At 39.1% G+C, this 18,940-nt stretch overlaps 1 non-coding gene across 1 annotated transcript; it reads right to left on the bottom strand.

Moving 5' to 3' along the window:
* Nucleotides 1–17,882: 17,882 nt before the first annotated feature.
* LOC112719254 (small nucleolar RNA R71) lies at nucleotides 17,883–17,990 on the bottom strand. Its single transcript, XR_003161563.1, has one exon. It is a non-coding gene; the product is annotated as a small nucleolar RNA R71 (small nucleolar RNA).
* Between the last annotated feature and the right edge of the window lie 950 nt (nucleotides 17,991–18,940).

The raw sequence follows: 18,940 nt of genomic DNA, 5'->3' as shown, positions 1-18,940 counted from the left end.
TGCATGCTTTGCATCGATGCAAGATGAGTGTGCATCGATGCAAACCTTAAAGAATGGCTTAAAATCATTTCAAAATACTTAGGATTGATCTCAAACTTGTTGGAGTCAATTCCTATGCTTTTGTACCTTTGAAAACAAGTTTTAAACCATTTGGCTAGCATCGAATTGCAAGATGTGCATCAAAACATTTTGTGAGTGTGTGTTGAGAGATTTAGCAATTGGTTCTTAACAAGAAGTTACTTAAGTCCTAAGACACTATACTTGTCTTCAAATGTTGTGGACTTGAGTTTCTTGTTGTTGTTGTGTTGCTTTCAACTCTTCATGCTTATTCATTCAAGTTGTTTGTTGGTTTGTCTTTTCATGTCGTTTGTTGGTTTGTCATTCATCAAAACCTACGAATACAAACTTCGCATACAAGCAACATGATTTACCAACTTCTAATTATCAATCAACAAGGGAATTAGATAACTCAAGAGTCACTAATTACTCTACCTAGGCCAAGAGGAACAAAATCTACACTAAAATCCAACCAAGCATTTCATCAAACACGTGGAAGGCATAAAAGGAAAACATAGTAAATCAACAACAAGAATAGAATCTAACAATAATTATTGAAAGGAATTAACAACAACAATCAAGGAAATCACAATTATCATGAATTACCTCAAATTGCATTATTGAAAGAAACAAAGGAACAACAATCTATCCAAAACAAGATGAAGGATTACAATTATTAAAGCACATAACTAGAAAGAGGAAGAGGAGAAGATTAAGAATTGATAAATGAAAAGTGAATCAAAGCATGAATTAAACCTAGATCTAAGAAGAGAGATTAACCTAAACCTAATCCTAATTCTAGAGAGAAGTGAGAGCTTCTCTCTCTAAAACTAACTCTAAAACTAATCCTAATTATGCTATATGATTGCCTAGATCCAATAATTGATCCTTTTATTCCTTCCTCCTAGCAATTGGCGCCAAAATGGGGTCAGAAACCCTCTCAAATCGCCAGGCACGTGTTGCATTAATGAAGTCATGTGCTGTCACCGGCGCGTGCGCGCATGGTACGCGTGCACGTCCCTAGTCGATTCTGTAATGTACGCGCGAGCGCCTTGTGCGCGTGCACGTGCTTGGCTGACTTTGCTTCTTTGACTTTTTATGTTTCTCTCCACTTGCATGCTTTCTTCCTTGCTTCCTTTGATCCATGCCTAGCCTATTTCAATCCTGGAATTACTAGCAAACACATCAAGGCATCTTATGGAATCAAGAAGAAATTAGAATTCATCAAAATAAGGCTTAAAAAGCATGTTTTTACACTTAAACACAAATATGGGAGAGATAACAAAACCATGCTAATTCATAGGCTAAATGTGACAAAAGGTTATCAAAATACCCTAAATTCAATACAAGATAAACCGTCAAATTGGGGTTTATCAGATAGCAGCAAGTGGAGAAGAGCATTACACCTCCGCTGCCGTATCCCCAAAGATTCCACAAAGAAGCAAAGGATCAGCACTTTCATAAATTCCTTGAGACTTTCAAGGAGCTAGAGATCAACATTCCCTTGGCTGAGGCATTGGAGCAAATGTCTTTATATGCCAAGTTCTTGAAGGAGCTTATCGACAAGAAAAGAAGTTGGGATGAGAAAGAGCCTATTTTGCTTACTGAGGAATGCAGGGCCTTGATTCAAAAGGGGCTTCCCCCTAAACTTGCATACCCTGGAAGTTTCTTTCTACCCTGCACCATTGGGAGATTGAACATCAACAAGGCAATGTGTGATCTAGGAGCAAGTATTAATTTAATACCTTCTTCTTTGGTGAAAAAACTGTGTATAGAGGAAATTAAGCCCATACAAATGTCTCTAGAGCTGGTAGATAAGTCTGTGGTGTACCCCAGGGTGTGATTGAAAACCTTCTAGTCAAGATGGACAAATTCATATACCCTGCAGACTTTGTGGTTTTAGATTCAGATGAGGATGAAAGTGATTCCATCATACTAGGGAGACCTTTCTTGGCCACTGCTAGGGCCATTATAGATGTGGAACAAAGAAAGCTAACCCTTAGGATGCATGAGGAAAACATCACCCTGAATGTATTTTCAGAGACATAGCCCAGTAATGAAAAGAACAACTACAATGAGATTGACAAAAGAGACTTGCAATGGAAGGAAAAAACTAGCAAGACAGTTGAAAATCATCTTCCAAGACAAGAAATAAGCAACATAGCAGAGCAAGAGAAGACTGGGACTGTGCAAAGGGGAGAAGGAAATCAAGAAGGGATTAAAGCGCTAACTGAGAAGGAGAATCCCAAAATAAAGGTTGCTGTCAAAGAAGAAGGAGTAACAAGAAAAAGAAAAAAGGGGAAGAAGAAAGCTCAGAAAGGATGAAAGAACAAGAAAATCCCAACTGAGGGGTTCTCTAAGGGTGATGAAGTGTAGTTGATCTATCAACAATTGGGAACAAGCCAACAAGCCAATGATTATTACATTGTTTGCAACATACTCTCACTTGAGCATGCCAAAATTGAACATCAAGGAAAAAAAAAGAAGTTCACAGTGAGGGGAGACAAGTTGAGACATCACAACTGTCAACCACCCTGATGGGGTCCCAATGTCAAGCTAGTGACAATAAAAGAGCGCTACATGGGAGGCAACCCATGATTTAAGATTCCTGTTGTTTTAAATTCAATAAGCTATGGTCATCCTAGCATGATTTTTTTTTTCTCATGAACATACTTAATGAATGCATGCACTGTTTTGAAACATATGCCAAGACTTCTAAGTTTGGTGTGCCTTTAAGCACACCAACTCAGTTTTTCAAACACTCTTAGACCATATGCTTAGTCTCTCCAATGAAGTATATAACCAAACATTAAGTTTGGTGTCTGCATGTGTAGAGTTTTCAGAAGATCATTTCTTGTTCATGAAATCAAAATCATACACCGATGGATCATACATTAGTACCTTCTAGGACTTTACGATCGAAAAGAAATCATATCTTGTAATGAAGGTATCAATTGTGATAAATTGCTGGCATTCTACATTTATCCCTTAACATGAGACAAGTTTGGTGTTCATCAAACCTTGATTCACCAATTAAGGGACACAATTGATTCTTCATGGAAATTTTTTTTAAATAAAAGCATTTCTTATAAATATTTAACCAAGAGTGACATTGAGATTTCAAGAGCAATAGTTGGAGGAAGCAACATTTTAGACTATATAACCAAACATTAAGTTTGGTGTCCTCCAAGAAAAAAAAAGAGAATCATGGTTAGATAGGCATAAGAAATGATGAGCAATCTATCTAATAGCCTTTGGTGATGCTTATTCCTTTTTTTTGTCTTGTTGTGATGATCAGGTAGTCAAGACACTATTCAATGGAGGGGACAAAACAAGGAGGGGCATAGGACGAGGACAAAATTCCATCACATGCTTCAAGGGGTGATTCTGCACATCCTTGGGAAGAGCACATTGAAGACCATTAAAGACGCAAGCTTTGTCCTCATTCAACTTTGCATGCATACCTTTGATTTGGAAAATGTCCAATTGCATCCCAGCCCTCCATTGTTCAAATAAGTGATTATAAAACACCACCTTCAAGCCATGCACATGAACGAAGAAGTTGCACACTCCTTGTACTCCAACCATTCAAACTCTATTTCCTTCATTACTACTCATCATGTAATCTTAGCCTCAAACATCTTTTCTTCCAGGAGCACACCAAAACCCCAAACTTTCCACACAGAACCTTAGCCTCAAAAAAAGGGATCAACCAATCAAGTGAGCATGGCCTCTTCTTCAAGAGCCAAACGAAGGAAAGGAAAGGAACCCACGGTTGAAGAAAGCACTTTTGAATTTGATCAATGGAAGTTCAGAACATGGTACCATCAAATGCAATGGGAATTGATGAAAGACAAAAAGATATATCCGGAAGTTCCAATTCTATTGCCGGGTGAAGAGTGCCCAGAAATGAAAGCCAAGATTAGAAAGAGGAGATGGGAAGAGCTCACTTCACCAATTACCAGGATCAATGCAAACATCATATGGGAGTTCTATGCTAATACCCCAAGGCTTGAGATGAACAAAGCTCCAACCTACAAGAGTTATGTACGGGAAACTGAAGTGGATTTTAGCCCAAATACTATCATGAAGGTGTTAAAACTACGGGCAGTCCATTTTGATGAGCCAGGATACCACCAAAGGTTAAATGAAGACCAAGACTATGATGAGATTGCCAGTGAAATATGTGTGGTGAACACGGAGTGGGTAGGAGTTGCTAAAAACAAGTACCAATACTTGAGAAGAGGAGATCTCACCCCTGAATCAAAAGGTTGGTATGAGCTACTAAAGAGATCGATCTTGGGCACAGTGAACAACTCGGAGGTCAACAAGAAAAGAGCTATCATGTTATATTGTATAATAATGGGAGGAGAAGTGAAGGTTCACGAGATCATTGCAAATGATATTCAAAGGATAGCAGAAAAGAATTCGGCCGAAGGTTGGCTACACTACCCAAGCACCATTATGCGTTTGTGCATGAAAGCCAAAGTGCCAATGGAGGATGCAAACCCAACATGGTTGAATCCAGGCCTGCCTATAACCTTTGAAAGAATGATGACTGTTACTGAAGCTCAACAAAGCTGAAGACCACAAAGAAGAAGGCAAAGAGAAGACCCAATGGAGGAAGAAGAGTTACAAGAGGAACAGCAACAATTTCAACCACATAACAACATGGACATGACCCAGATGCAAGAAGCAATTGGAAGATTGTCACAACAATACATGGGGATTCAAGAAAGGCAAGAGGAGTACCATTCACAATACATACAACACCAACAAAGACAAGAGGAATGGCAGCTGAAAATGATGAACCAGCAAAGGGATTTCGAGTCAAAATTCTTAGTAATGCAAGAAGAACAAGCTTTCCAATCTCACGAATCATTCGGAAAGCTAGCACAAATGCAAGCTGAAAACATGAGGGCTCTCAAGGAATTCACAACCCTTCAAGATGCAAGGTATGAAGTCCAAGCTGACTATAACATAAATAGTCAAATCAAATTGAACTATATTGCGGAGCATTTACACAATATGGAGCCAGCATTCCCAACTTTCGATGAGTACTTCAAAGGAAGGAGTGAGAAAGAAGTAAACAAAGCTATAGGACTTGAAGATAGAGTAGAAGAAACAATGAACAAAGCTGGGTTCTGGCGAGGGTCAACAGACACAGACATGGATACCAGAAACACCAGCAATCAAGCAAATGAAAAGAAAAAGAAAAAGCAAGATAATTGAAAGGTGGACCTGCTCTTTGTTCATCACTCTAAAGAAAAAGCATGCATCTTGTTTGTTTAATAGTCTTTGCATCTTTAGTAGTCATTTCAGTTAGTAATCTTTGCATTATGTTTGTCATTCTTAAAATAAGTAAGCTAGTCTAAGTGTGTGCTTGTGTGTCTACTTTCACTTAACTAATGCATGCTCTGTCCATTGTATCTTTTCAATTCAATAAAATAAATGTTTGAAACATGAAGTAAGATGGTTCATTGCTAGCAAGAAGTCAAATAATAGTAAGTGGTGGCATGTATGTGTGATTGTGTGGTAACTCACTTTTAGTGAATAAGAGGACTAGACTGTTCTCCTCTTAAGTAGAAAGTAGCTCACTGCCTATGAATCTCAAAAATAAAAATCCTTGGTTGAAAAAAAAAGTAGAATAAGAAAGCCAAAAGTGGCAGCAAGAAAAAAAAAGAAAAAAAAGAATAAAGCTAGACACCAATAGCTTGAACCTTAGAATACATGCATGTGGTGTCTTTGTACTAGGATCTGCTTGGATTATTAAGTCCTTTGGAGTGTGACGATTGGATTTTTGGTGGTTTAGAATTTCACTAATGAATTCTCGTCGAAGTATAGTTTCTAAACCAAGCAATAATCCTTTCATACAAAAAAGTTGTTTGTCACTAAAACAAACCCCTAAATTTATAAACCGAAGTATTCAAACCTCGGGTCGTTCTCCCTAGGAATTGTAATGAAGTGTCTTGTTATTGGTTGTGAATTATATTTGGGGTTTTTAAGCTTTTGGACAAGAATTATAGATGGCAAAGAAAATAAACTAACAACTAACAAAGCTCTTGGAAAGATATGAGAACTAGAAGTCCTATCCTAGTTATCCTCCTCAATTGTGATGACAAATTGTCCATTGCTCCCACTTAGTTAACCTCTAACCATGGAGGAAAGTCAAGTGGATGAATCAATTTGATTCCTCAAATCCTAATCAACTCCTAAAGGAAAGACTAGCTTTAGAGGCATTCAAATCAATTAGCAATCTCTCCAATTATCAATCAACAAAGGAATTAGATAACTCAAGAGTTACTAATTACTCTACCTAGGCCAAGAGGAACAAAATCTACACTAAAACTAAAAGAGACATTTCAACAAACACATAGAGTGCAATAGAAGTAAACATTATTAAATGCAAGAATTAAAGGAATCTATAACTACAAAAACAAGAGATCAACAATGGAAGAGCAAAGAAGACACATTTATTATGAATTACCTCTTATTGAATTGGAAGAATGTAGAAAGAACAATACTAGATCTACAACAAAATGTAAGAACAACATAAAGGAAATTATAAGAAAAGAATAGAGGAAGATGAATGTAACAACAAGAAATTTAAAGGTAGAAGTAGAAGAAAGCAAAGATTAAAACCTAGATCTAAGAACTAATCCTAATCCTAATCCTAATTCTAGAGAGAAGTGAGAGCTTCTCTCTCTAGAAACTAATTCTAACTACTAAACTATGACTAATGGTAAAAAGTTATGGTAAAGTATATTCATTCCCCCTTCAATCCTTAGCTTAAATAGCATTAGAAATGAGTTGGATTGGGCCCACAAGGCTTGTAAATTCGCTAGCCACGAGTTTGCATGAAGTGATCACGTGCACCAACGGCGCGTGCGCGTACTTTGCGCGTGCGCGCCACCATACGTGTAGCAACTATGGCAAATCTTATATCGTTTTGAAGCCCCGGATGTTAGCTTTCTAACCCAACTGGAACCGCATCATTTGGACCTCTGTAGCTCAAGTTATGGTCGTTTAGGTGTGAAGAGGTCGGCTTGACAGCTTTCCGGTTCTTTCATTTCTTCATGAGTTCTCCAACTTTTCATGCTTTCTTTCTTCATTCCCTTGATCCAATCTTTGCCTCCTAAACCTTAAATCACTTAACAAACATATCAAGGCATCTAATGGAATCAAGGAGAATTAGATTTAGCTATTTTAAGTCCTAAAAAGCATGTTTTCACTCTTAAGCACAATTAAAGGAGAAGTTATAAAACCATGCTATTTCAATGGATAAATGTGGGTAAAAGGTGATAAAATCCCCTAAAATCAATACAAGATAAACCCTACAAATGGGGTTTGTCAGAGTGCATCAACACTTGGTAACTTGGGTTAACTAACCTGGGATTATCAACTGAAAATCCACAATCAAGAGCAACCTAACTACAAGGCATTTAGTAACCCAAAGAAAAGAGCTTGTTACACATGACACTGAACTAAAGCTTATAGAAAAAAAATATAGTAACCAAGGACAAAAGAATAATGAGAGGTCATAGCAATGTGTTGCTTGATGCTTAGAGGAGACTTTCTAGGCCTATATGACAATAAGAAGTGGTAGTTATATATCTGCATAAAGCCCCATGAGCTACCAATAATACTCTGCTAGCATGAGCATTCTCTTCCTTTTTCATCCTTTCTTCTTAATAAATCTGTTCTTGCTTGGGGACAAGCAAGCTTTAAGTTTGGTGTTGTTATGACAAGTCATCTTAACCTAGTTTCACTAGTCTTTTTCCTTTGTTTTTAATAAGTTTTATGCACTTTCTTGAGACATAAGCAAGCCAATTGGGTAGAATTCCATGTTTCCTTTGATTTAATCAATGATTGATAAATTGATGCATTCTCATGAGATTTTGTGCTATAATTGTCATATATTATGAAAGAGAAACAATCTCATGATTTTGAGCATAGCTTTGATGCTTTTGATTGATTGATGATAGGTGGAATAAAGCTTGGAAGAAGGTTGCAAGAATGGGCTTGGAAAGAAGGGATTCACGTTTGAGCTCATGTTTGCCTCAAACGTGAGTAGCAGCTGAAGAACGCCCTGGAGGTCGCCCACGTTTGCGCCAACGTTTGCCTCAAACGTTGAGGCAAATGTTGGCTGAAGATGAAGCAGGGGGTGGGCTCTAATAGAGAGCATTAGGAAGGCGAGCTCCATTAGAAAGGCTAGCTCCACTAGGGAGCATTAGGAATAGAGAACTCTCTCTCTTTAGTTTTTCTTTTTGTCTTGAATCTTGGGTTGAGAATTGAAGGAATTCTGTTTCATTCTCACTTTGAGATTTCTCTTGTTCTTCTTCTACAAAATTTCAGTGAATTAAGGATTTGAATCAACACTCTGTTTACTGCTTTCATCTTCATTTCTTTTGCAAATTGTTCTCTATTGGATCAAGGAAGGACTTGAAATCTAGACTTCTTTTCTAGTCTATTTGATTCCCTGAGATCTTCAATTTTATTTTGCTATTGAGCTGCATTTTACTTGCTATTTAGTTCCTCAATTCAGTTTACATCAAGCTTGCTGCAAATCTCATTTACATTTCCTGCACAATTTTAATTCCTCTGCAATTGCTCTAAGTTCCGATTCACTGCAATTTTGCTTCTCTTTTTACATTACTCCCAATTTATTTTCCTGCAATTTAAGCTTGCTACAAGAGTTTAGAGTTATGATCTATTGCCCTATTTAATTTCCAGCACCCACTCCCATTTACTTCTCAGGCAATTTACTTTTCTTGCAATTTAAGTTTTAGCTATTTTACTTTCTTGCACTTTAAGTTTCTGCAATTTTACTTTCTGCACTTTAATTTTCCTTGCTACTTACTTTCTGTTGGCTACATTTCACATAATTGACTCAATGTTAGTTTGACTAAACTAATCACCCACTAAAGTTGCTTGATCCATCAATCCCTGTGGGATCGAACTCACTCTAAGTGAGTTATTACTACTTGATGCGACCCGGTGCACTTGCCGGTGAGTTTTGTGTCGGATCGTTTTCCGCACATCATGTGCGCGCACGTGCCCATAGCGCAGATGCAGCCCATACATTTTTCAGAGAGTTAGGTCACTCTCGCGCCAACATTAGGCCCCCAGCACAACTTCATTCGCGCCGACGCGCACTGCGAGCCTGTGCGCCCATGCGCTAGAAACGAAATGCACGTGACCACGCACATGCCGTATCCGCGCCGATCCGCTGCCGCAGCTCCCAGGCCAAGGACCCGAGAGTTGTGCCGACTCTGGGCCAACATCATGCCTTTAGCCCACCCCATGCACGCGAGCGCGCCCTATGAGCACCCATGCCCATGATCTAAACCCCCATCTATGCTAGGGTGCACTTTCTGCTCCCGCACACCCTCATCTGTCAACCACCCGTTTGAACGCGCGCGGTGCGCGTTCGCGCATATTCGAATTCATTAACCCCCAGGGATGCGACAACCCTAGCAGTCGCGCACCTTCCCCTCTTCCCTAACGGCTCTCCCTTTTTATCTCCCTCCATTACCATCCCTGCAACCGCCGCACCGACCACCACGCCGGCGACGTCACTGCCGCCGCCACCACCCCCTTTCCTCTTCTCTCTTTTTCTCCCCCTTCTCACTCACTTCTTTCACCGCTTCTCTCCCTCTCAGCTCTCTTTCCACCACGAGCTCCACCAGCCGCCACCGGCTTTGGGCGGTGCCAACCTTTCTTTCCCTAGTTCCATTTCCACTTTCATTCTGTCTCTGACTTTCAGGTTACACCATGCTGCTCCTGCCTCTGCTCTGTCTTTTTTACTGTCTTTTATTACTTTTGTTAGCTAATTTTAGTTAGTCAGTTGAATAATCTGTATGTAAGGTAGATATAAATGTATGTTGTTAGGTAGTTAGAATATTGTTAGATGATTCTAGGCCTGATAAGTGCTCCGTTCCTGTTTACTTCGTATATGATGTACCTTTTACTGCAAGGTGATTGATGTTATTCCGTATGTATATTACCTCTGCTATGCTATTTCTTGCTGCTGCCCTACTTGATTTGTGCTATCCAAGTCATATGAATTCTTTGGTTATCTTGCCTAATTGCTATTTCGAACTCATATGACTATTTTTGCTACTTTTTGCTATCCAGAAACATCCGATTTACTGCCGGGATGCTGCCCGACTTTCCGAAACTTGCTTTGGTTTTAAACATGTTGCCTATCGCTAAATCTGTTGCTTTTGAAATTGAGAATTCACCTAATTACACCAGGTTCAACTCTTAGGCAACCTTGGGTTGGCATTTCCATATCTTTGCCTTGTTTCCCATGATATGCATCTATTCGAACCTTCATGAACTCTCACTTGTCAAGTTGAATTAAATGCCTCTTTATTTGACTCCAACTTGCTGTTTTCATGATACACCAATTGCCACAAACCTAGTGACCATAACGATTGATTGATGGCTTGCATTTCATTTGCTTACTTTTAGCAATTTCACATTTCATCATCAATGACTTGCCTCTTTTTCATGATTGTGAGTATGCTTGTTATCCATACTTTGTAAATTCATTTTGATTAAGCTAAATAACCGTCACACCACTAATTTTTGACCGGTTCTCTAACTCCTAGTTTATTTAACCGGCTAACTTCTTTCTTTTTGGTTCAACCTAACCTTTTCACTTATTCTTTTGGGTATGACGTTTATCGAGCTTAATGAGCAAGCATTGTGCGTATATTGCGTGAATTCTTGGTTTATAGCTTGGTGTTGAATGCTAAGTCTTGTTGCTTGTATTCCAAGTTTTCTTCCTTTTTACTCACTTCATGAACATGTCCTTGCTTCCCATTCTCTCTACTTGGCCTATTTGTTTATATTGTATCTTGGTTGTTTTTCAGGATGGCCGATAGAGGACAAGCCAAGGCTATTACCTCTAAGAAGAGGAAAACACCTCCTACTGACGCAAACCGGTTTCCCAACTTGTATTCTGAACTCCGATTCACCGACTTCCGGAAGAAAGGCCTCAACATAGAGAAGAAATTAGCCATTCCTGATGATTTGAGGCATTCCGTTAATGCCCGGATTAAGAGTCTGGGTATGGGCTATGTTGATCAGGAGTTGGGTCGGGTGAACATGACTTGGGTTAGGGAATTCTACTGTAACTTCTTTCGAGCGACCCTTGATTCAGTTATCCTACGAGGCGGTCAGATATTGGTTACGAAGGCCGCTGTCGAGGATGCTTTACATTGTCTGCCTAAGACCGGAGCTACAGATGCATATGAGCAGGCCGAGATAGCCATGTACTGCATGACCTTCGACTTTGAGGCTTTGAGATCCGTCATTGCTACCCCTGATGTTGTTTGGGTGATGGATGCTAACAACAAGAAGCCAAAGGGGATGAGATTCGCTTATCTGACTAGAGAGGCCAAGACCTGGCAACAAATATTTGCCTCCTACGTCATGCCTACCACACACTTCACCGAGATCCCGATAGACATGCTAGTCTTGATCGGGTGTGTGATGGAAGGGAAGGAGGTTTACTTTCCTAGATTGATGATAAACCCCATTTTTTGGGTTTATCTTGTATTGATTTTAGGAGATTTTAATACCTTTTACCCACATTTATTCAATGAATTAGCATGATTTTGTGATTGTCGCCTTATTTGTGCTTAGATGTGAAAACATGCTTTTTAGGCCTTTAATTTGATGATTTTTATCTCCCTTTGATTCCACTAGATGCCTTGATATGTTTGCTAGTGATTTCAGATTGAAAAGGCTAGAAATGGATCAAAGGAGTGAAGAGGAAAGCATGCAAAGTGGAGAAATCATGAAAAGTCAAAGGAGTTGAACTTGCCCATGGACGCGCCCGCGCACCTGGCGCTTACGCGCACCTTGCGAATTACCCCATGGACGCGTACGCGTGCTGTGCGTATACGCGTCAGTGTTAGTTTATGACTTTTTTAATGAAAACGTGGCCAACGAATTCTGAAGGGTTGTGGGGCCCAATCCCAACCAATTTTGGCGCCAAAGATGCTATTTAAAGCCAAGGATTGAAGAGCAAAAGGGATTCCACTCATTCACACACATTAGGATTAGTTTAGAGTTAGTTTCTAGAGAGAGAAGCTCTCTCTTCTCTCTAGAATTAGGATTAGGATTAGGTTTAGTTCTTAGATCTAGATTTAGATTCATCTTCTTCTACTTCTCTCTTCTCAATTCCTTGTAGTTACATTCATTCTTCTTCCATCCTTTTGTTGTAATTTCTTTTATGTTGTTCTTGTATTTTGTTGTAGATCTACTTTTGTTTCTTCCATTTTCTTTCAATTCAATTCAAGGTAAATCATAATAATTGTGTTCCTTTTTGCTTTGTTAGTTGTTAATTCCTTTCAATAATTGTTGTTAGATTTCATTATTGTTGTCAATTTACTATGCCTTTCTTTTGTGCCTTCCAAGTGTTTGATGAAATGGTTGGTTGGGTTTTAGAGTAGAGTTTTATGTTCTTGGCTTGGAAAGGTAACTTAGGAACTCTTGAGTTACTAATGTCCAAGTAATTGATGATTGGGATCCATTGACTCTAGTTCTCACTAATTGAATTAGTGGAGAGTTAGGACTTATAGACTAGGATTGATATAGCTCATTTGACTTTCCTTTACTACTAGTTAGAGGATGATTTAATGAGATTAATCCTTGCCAATTCTCATATAGTGGTTAGTGATTAGGATAGAGATCCTTGACCACCAACCCTTGCCAAGACTTTTTTAGGCCTTAGTTTACTTTCTTGCCATTTATCTTTCATGCTTCATATAAAAAAAACCCCAAAATATCTCATAACCAATAACAAGACACTTTATTGTAATTCCTAGGGAGAACGACCCGAGGTCCAATACTTTGGTTTATAAATTTTAGGGGTTTGTTTTAGTGACAAACAACTTTTTGTATGAAAGGATTGTTGCTTGGTTTAGAAACTATACTTGCAACGAGAATTCATTTGTGAATTCTAAACCGTCAAAAATCCGTTCATCAAAATGGCGCCGTTGCTGGGGATTTGCAATGGTGTTATGTTATTGGTTATTGTATATATGTGAATAGTGTGAATATCTTGCTTTTTGCTTTGTTTTCTAGTTTTTGTTAGTTTTGTTTTGCTCTTTCCATTATGAATTCTCATTTTGGCTATGAGTGTGATTACAACTATGTTGTAGGAAATGAGAACTATAATGAAAATGTGTATCAAGGATGGGATAACCAAAGGTGGGAGGAGCCATATGCATATGATCAATCTTCATGGCAACAACCTCCACCAATGCACTATGAAGAAGAGCCATTCTATGATGCATATCAATCCAATGGCTATGGTGAATCACCTTGTGACTTTCAAGAACCACCACCGTATGCCTATGAACCATATCCTCAACATAACTCTCAACCATACTCACAAGCCCCTTCTTACCAACCACCTTCATATGACCCTAATCCATATCCATCCTACCAACAACCATATGAGCCATATGAACCACACATAGAGCCATCACCATTCCAACATCAATATTTTCAAGAGCCACCCCCTCTATATTATTACCAAGATGAACCACCTCCAATATATGAAAATTTTCAACCACAAGATGAATACTACTTTCCACCACAACCACCCATGGAAGAATACTCATGTCCTTCAATCCAAGAACCCTATGATCCTACTCATATTATCCAAGAGGAACAAGAGTCAAGGGATCGTCTCAAGGAAGCATTGGATCAATTTCACGCAACCATGGAGTGTGTTGTGCAACAAGTGGAAAGAGTGAAAAACATTGAACCACCACAACTCTACCAAGAAGAACCACCTTCCTACTATGAACCATTTTCCCAAAATGAAGAACCCTTCCACCCACCCAATCTCTAATGGATGAAACCCTTGGTGTTCTTGTTCAAGGACAAGAAGAGATGAAAAGGGATGTTGATGAGCGGATAATTTATACGCTTTTTGGCATTGTTTTTAGTATGTTTTTAGTATGATCTAGTTAGTTTTTAGTATATTTTTATTCGTTTTTAGTTAAAATTCACTTTTCTGGACTTTACTATGAGTTTGTGTGTTTTTCTGTTATTTCAGGTATTTTCTGGCTGAAATTGAGGGACCTGAGCAAAAATCTGATTCAGAGACTAAAAAGGACTGCAGATGCTGTTGAATTCTGACCTCCCTGCACTCGAAGTGGATTTTCTGGAGCTACAGAAGCCCAATTGGCGCGCTCTCAACGGCGTTGGAAAGTAGACATCCTGGGCTTTCCAGCAATATATGATAGTCCATACTTTGCCCAAGATTTGATGGCCCAAACCGGCGTTCAAAGTCACCTCAGAAATCCCAGCGTTAAACGCCGGAACTGGCACCAAAATGGGAGTTAAACGCCCAAACTGGCATAAAAGCTGGCGTTTAACTCCAAGAAGAGTCTCTACACGAAAATGCTTCATTGCTCAGCCCAAGCACACACCAAGTGGGCCCGGAAGTGGATTTTTATGTCTTTTACTCATCTCTGTACACTCTAGGCTACTAGTTTCCTATAAGTAGGACCTTTTACTATTGTATTGAGATATCTGGGTAGTTATCTTTGTTCTGATGCTATCTTAGATCATTGGGAGGCTGGCCATTCGGCCATGCCTAGACCTTGTTCTTATGTATTTTCAACGGTGGAGTTTCTACACACCATAGATTAAGGTGTGGAGCTCTGCTGTACCTCGAGTATTAATGCAATTACTATTGTTCTTCTATTCAATTCCACTTGTTCTTGTTCTAAGATATCACTTGTTCTTCAAATTGATGAATGTGATGATCCGTGACACTCATCATCATTCTCACCTATGAACGTGTGACTGACAACCACCTCCGTTCTACCTTCGATTGGGTGAATATCTCTTGGATTCCTGATACACGATGCATGGTTGATCGCCTGACAACCGAGTGCTCGCTTGACAAACGAGCCAGCCATTCCGTGAGATCAGAGTCTTCGTGGTATAGGCTAGAACTGATGGCGGCATTCAAGAGAATCCGGAAGGTCTAACCTTGTCTGTGGTATTCTGAGTAGGATTCAATGATTGAATGACTGTGACGTGCTTCAAACTCCTGAGGGCGGGGGGTTAGTGACAGACGCAAAAGAATCATTGGATTCTATTCCGGCCTGATCGAGAACCGACAGATGGATAGCCGTGCCGTGACAGGGTGCGTTGAACATTTCCACTGAGAGGATGGGAGGTAGCCACTGACAATGGTGAAACCCTTGCTTGAGCTTTCCATGGAAAGGAGGAAGAAGGATTGGATGAAGACAGTAGGAAAGCAGAGAGACGGAAGGGAAGGCATCTTCATACGCTTATCTGAAATTCCTACCAATGAATTACATAAGTATCTCTATCTTTATCTTTATGTTTTATGCGTTTATCACTATACCCATTTGAGTTTGCCTGACTAAGATTTACAAGGTGACCATAGCTTGCTTCATACCAACAATCTCTGTGGGATCGACCCTTACTCGCGTAAGGTTTATTACTTGGACGACCCAGTACACTTGCTGGTTAGTTGTGCGAAGTTGTGTTTATGCCATGGTATTGAACATCAAGTTTTTGGATTCATTACCGGGGATTATTTGATTTATGAAAAGTATTGATCACAATTTCGTCCACCAAGTTTTTGGCGCCGTTGCCGGGGATTGTTGAGTTTGGACAACTGACGGTTCATCTTGTTGCTTAGATTAGGTATTTTTTTTCTTCAGAGTTCTTGAGAATGAATTCTAGAGTTTCATGATGATCTGTTGAAATCTGGCTGGCTGTGAAGCCATGTCTAATTTCATTGGACCGAGGTTTCAACTTATCGTCACAAAAGCTTGTTGATTTCTATCAATCTTGCTATTGGAGCAGTGATCTGCTAAGGCTTGGCTGGCCATTGGCCATGTCTAGTGTTTTGGACCGAAACTTTCCTTGAAAGCTTGGCTGGCTGTGAAGCCATGTCTAATTCCTGGACCGGAGTCTTAGACTAGCATTGCACTGATTCCTGGAATTCTCATTAAGAACTTTGATACCTTTTTCCACTTAATTTTCGAAAAAGCACAAAAAAATTTACAAAATCATAAAACCAAAAAAAAAAGTATTCTATGTTTCTTGTTGAGACACTAGTCTCATGTTAAGTTTAGTGTCAATTGCATGCATTCATTCATGTGTCTTAAGGATCTTCAAATAATTCTTGATGATTTCTTACTCTAATCTTTGAATTCTCTTGACTTGAGTGTTTATGTGTCTTATATGCATTCCCATTAGTGTCAGTAGTATACAAACTGCTAAGTTTGGTGTCTTGCATGCATTGTTATTTGATTCTTGTTGCATTTTGATTTTTCCTTATTATTAAAAATCCAAAAATATTTTTAAATTGTGTCTTCTCAAGTCAATAATACAGAGAATTGAAGATTCAGAACATACAGCAGAGGAATTGCACAGAAAAAGCTGGGCGTTCAAAACGCCCAGTGAAGAAGGACAGACTGGCGTTTAAACGCCAGCCAGGGTACCTGGTTGGGCGTTTAACGCCCAAAAGGGTATAGTTTTGGGCGTTAAACGCCAGAATGTGCACCATTCTGGGCGTTTAACGCCAGGATGGCACAAGAGGAAAGATTCTGTTTTCAATGCAATTTTTTTTCAAGTTTTCAAAGTTTTTCAAAATCAAATCTTTTTCAAATCAAATCTTTTCAATCATATGTTTTCAAAATTGATTTCTTTCTATTTTCAAAGATACTTGCTATCAATTAATGATTTGATTCAACATTTCAAGTATGTTGCCTTTTCTGTTGAGAAAGGTTTAATGTTTGAATCATATCTTTTCTTGTTAGCCAAGTTTTTAATTTTCAAAATCAAATCTTTTTAAAATGTTTTTCAAATCATATCTTCTCAATCACATCTTTTTAAAACTAATCATATCTTCTTAACCACATCTTTTTCAAAATAGTTTTCAATCAAATCTTTCTGATTTCTAATTTCAAAATCTTTTTTAAAAATCACTTTATTTCTTTTCCACTTTTATTTTCGAAAATCAATTAGTATTTTTCAAAATGTTTTCAAACTCTTTTACTTAATTTTCGAAAATTACTTCCCTTCTTCTCACATCCTTCTATTTATGGACTAACACTATCCCTTAATGCAAAATTCGAACTCCATCTTCTTTGATAAGTTTGAATTTTCTACTTCTGTCTTCTACTTTTCTTTTCCTCTGACACCTAAAGAAATCTCTATACTCTGACATAGAGGATTCCACATTTTCTTGTTCCCTTCTCCTTCTTATGAGCAGGAGCAAGGACAACAGCATTCTTGTTGAGGCTGATCCTGAACCTGAAAGGACCTTGAAGAGAAAGCTAAGAGAAGCCAAAGCACAACTCTCTGTAGAGGACCTAACAGAAATCTTCAAAGAAGAAGAACCCATGGCAGCCGAAAACAACAACAATGCCAACAATGCAAGGAAGGTGTTGGGTGACTTTACTGCACCTACTCCCGACTTCTATGGGAGAAGCATCTCTATCCCTGCCATTGGAGCAAACAACTTTGAGCTTAAGCCTCAATTAGTTTCTCTAATGCAACAGAATTGCAAGTTCCATGGACTTCCATTGGAAGATCCTCATCAGTTTTTAGCTGAATTCTTGCAAATCTGTGACACAGTCAAGACTAATGGGGTTGACCCTGAGGTCTACAGACTTATGCTATTCCCTTTTGTTGTAAGAGACAGAGCTAGGACATGGTTGGACTCACAACCTAAAGAAAGCCTGGACTCTTGGGAAAAGCTAGTCAATGCCTTCTTGGCAAAGTTCTTTCCACCTCAAAAATTGAGTAAGCTTAGAGTGGAAGTCCAAACCTTCAGACAGAAGGAAGGAGAATCCCTCTATGAAGCTTGGGAAAGATACAAACAATTAATCAGAAAGTGTCCTTCTGATATGCTTTCTGAATGGAGCATCATAGGTATTTTCTATGATGGTCTCTCTGAACTATCCAAGATGTCTTTGGATAGCTCTGCTGGAGGATCTCTTCATCTGAAGAAGATGCCTACAGAAGCTCAAGAGCTGATTGAAATGGTTGCAAATAACCAATTCATGTACACTTCTGAAAGGAATCCTGTGAACAATGGGACTGGTCAGAAGAAAGGAGTTCTTGAGATTGACACTCTGAATGCCATATTGGCTCAGAACAAAATATTGACCCAACAAGTCAATATGATTTCTCAAAGTCTGTCTGGAATGCAAAATGCACCAAGCAGTACTAAGGAAGCTTCATCTGAGGAAGAAGCTTATGATCCTGAGAACCCTTCAATGGAAGAGGTGAATTACATGGGAGAATCCTATGGAAACACCTATAATCCTTCATGGAGAAATTATCCAAATTTCTCATGGAAGGATCAACAGAGACCTCAACAAGGTTTCAACAATAATAATGGTGGAAGAAACAGGTTTAGCAATAGCAAGCCTTTTCCATCATCTTCTCAGCAACAGACAGAGAGTTCTAAGCAGAATAACTCTGACTTAGCAACCATGGTCTCTGATCTAATCAAAACCACTCAAAGTTTCATGACTGAAACAAGGTCTTCCATTAGAAATTTGGAGGGACAAGTGGGTCAGCTGAGCAAGAAAATTACTGAACTCCCTCCTAGTACTCTTCCAAGCAATACAGAAGAAAATCCAAAAGGAGAGTGCAAGGCCATCAACATGGCCGAATTTTGGGAGAAAGGAGAGGCCGTGAACACCACTGAGGAAGACCTCAATGGACGTCCACTGGCCTCCAATGAGTTCCCCAATGAGGAAGCATGGGAATCTGAGGCTCAAAATGAGACCATAGAGATTCCATTGGACTTACTTCTGCCATTCATGAGCTCTGATGAGTATTCTTCCTCTGAAGA

This window comes from Arachis hypogaea, chromosome 10 (genome assembly GCF_003086295.3).
Source record: "Arachis hypogaea cultivar Tifrunner chromosome 10, arahy.Tifrunner.gnm2.J5K5, whole genome shotgun sequence".
NCBI classification, from domain to species: domain Eukaryota; kingdom Viridiplantae; phylum Streptophyta; class Magnoliopsida; order Fabales; family Fabaceae; genus Arachis; species Arachis hypogaea.
Note: the sequence above shows the minus strand (reverse complement) of the source record. Positions and strands in the feature narration are given on the sequence as shown.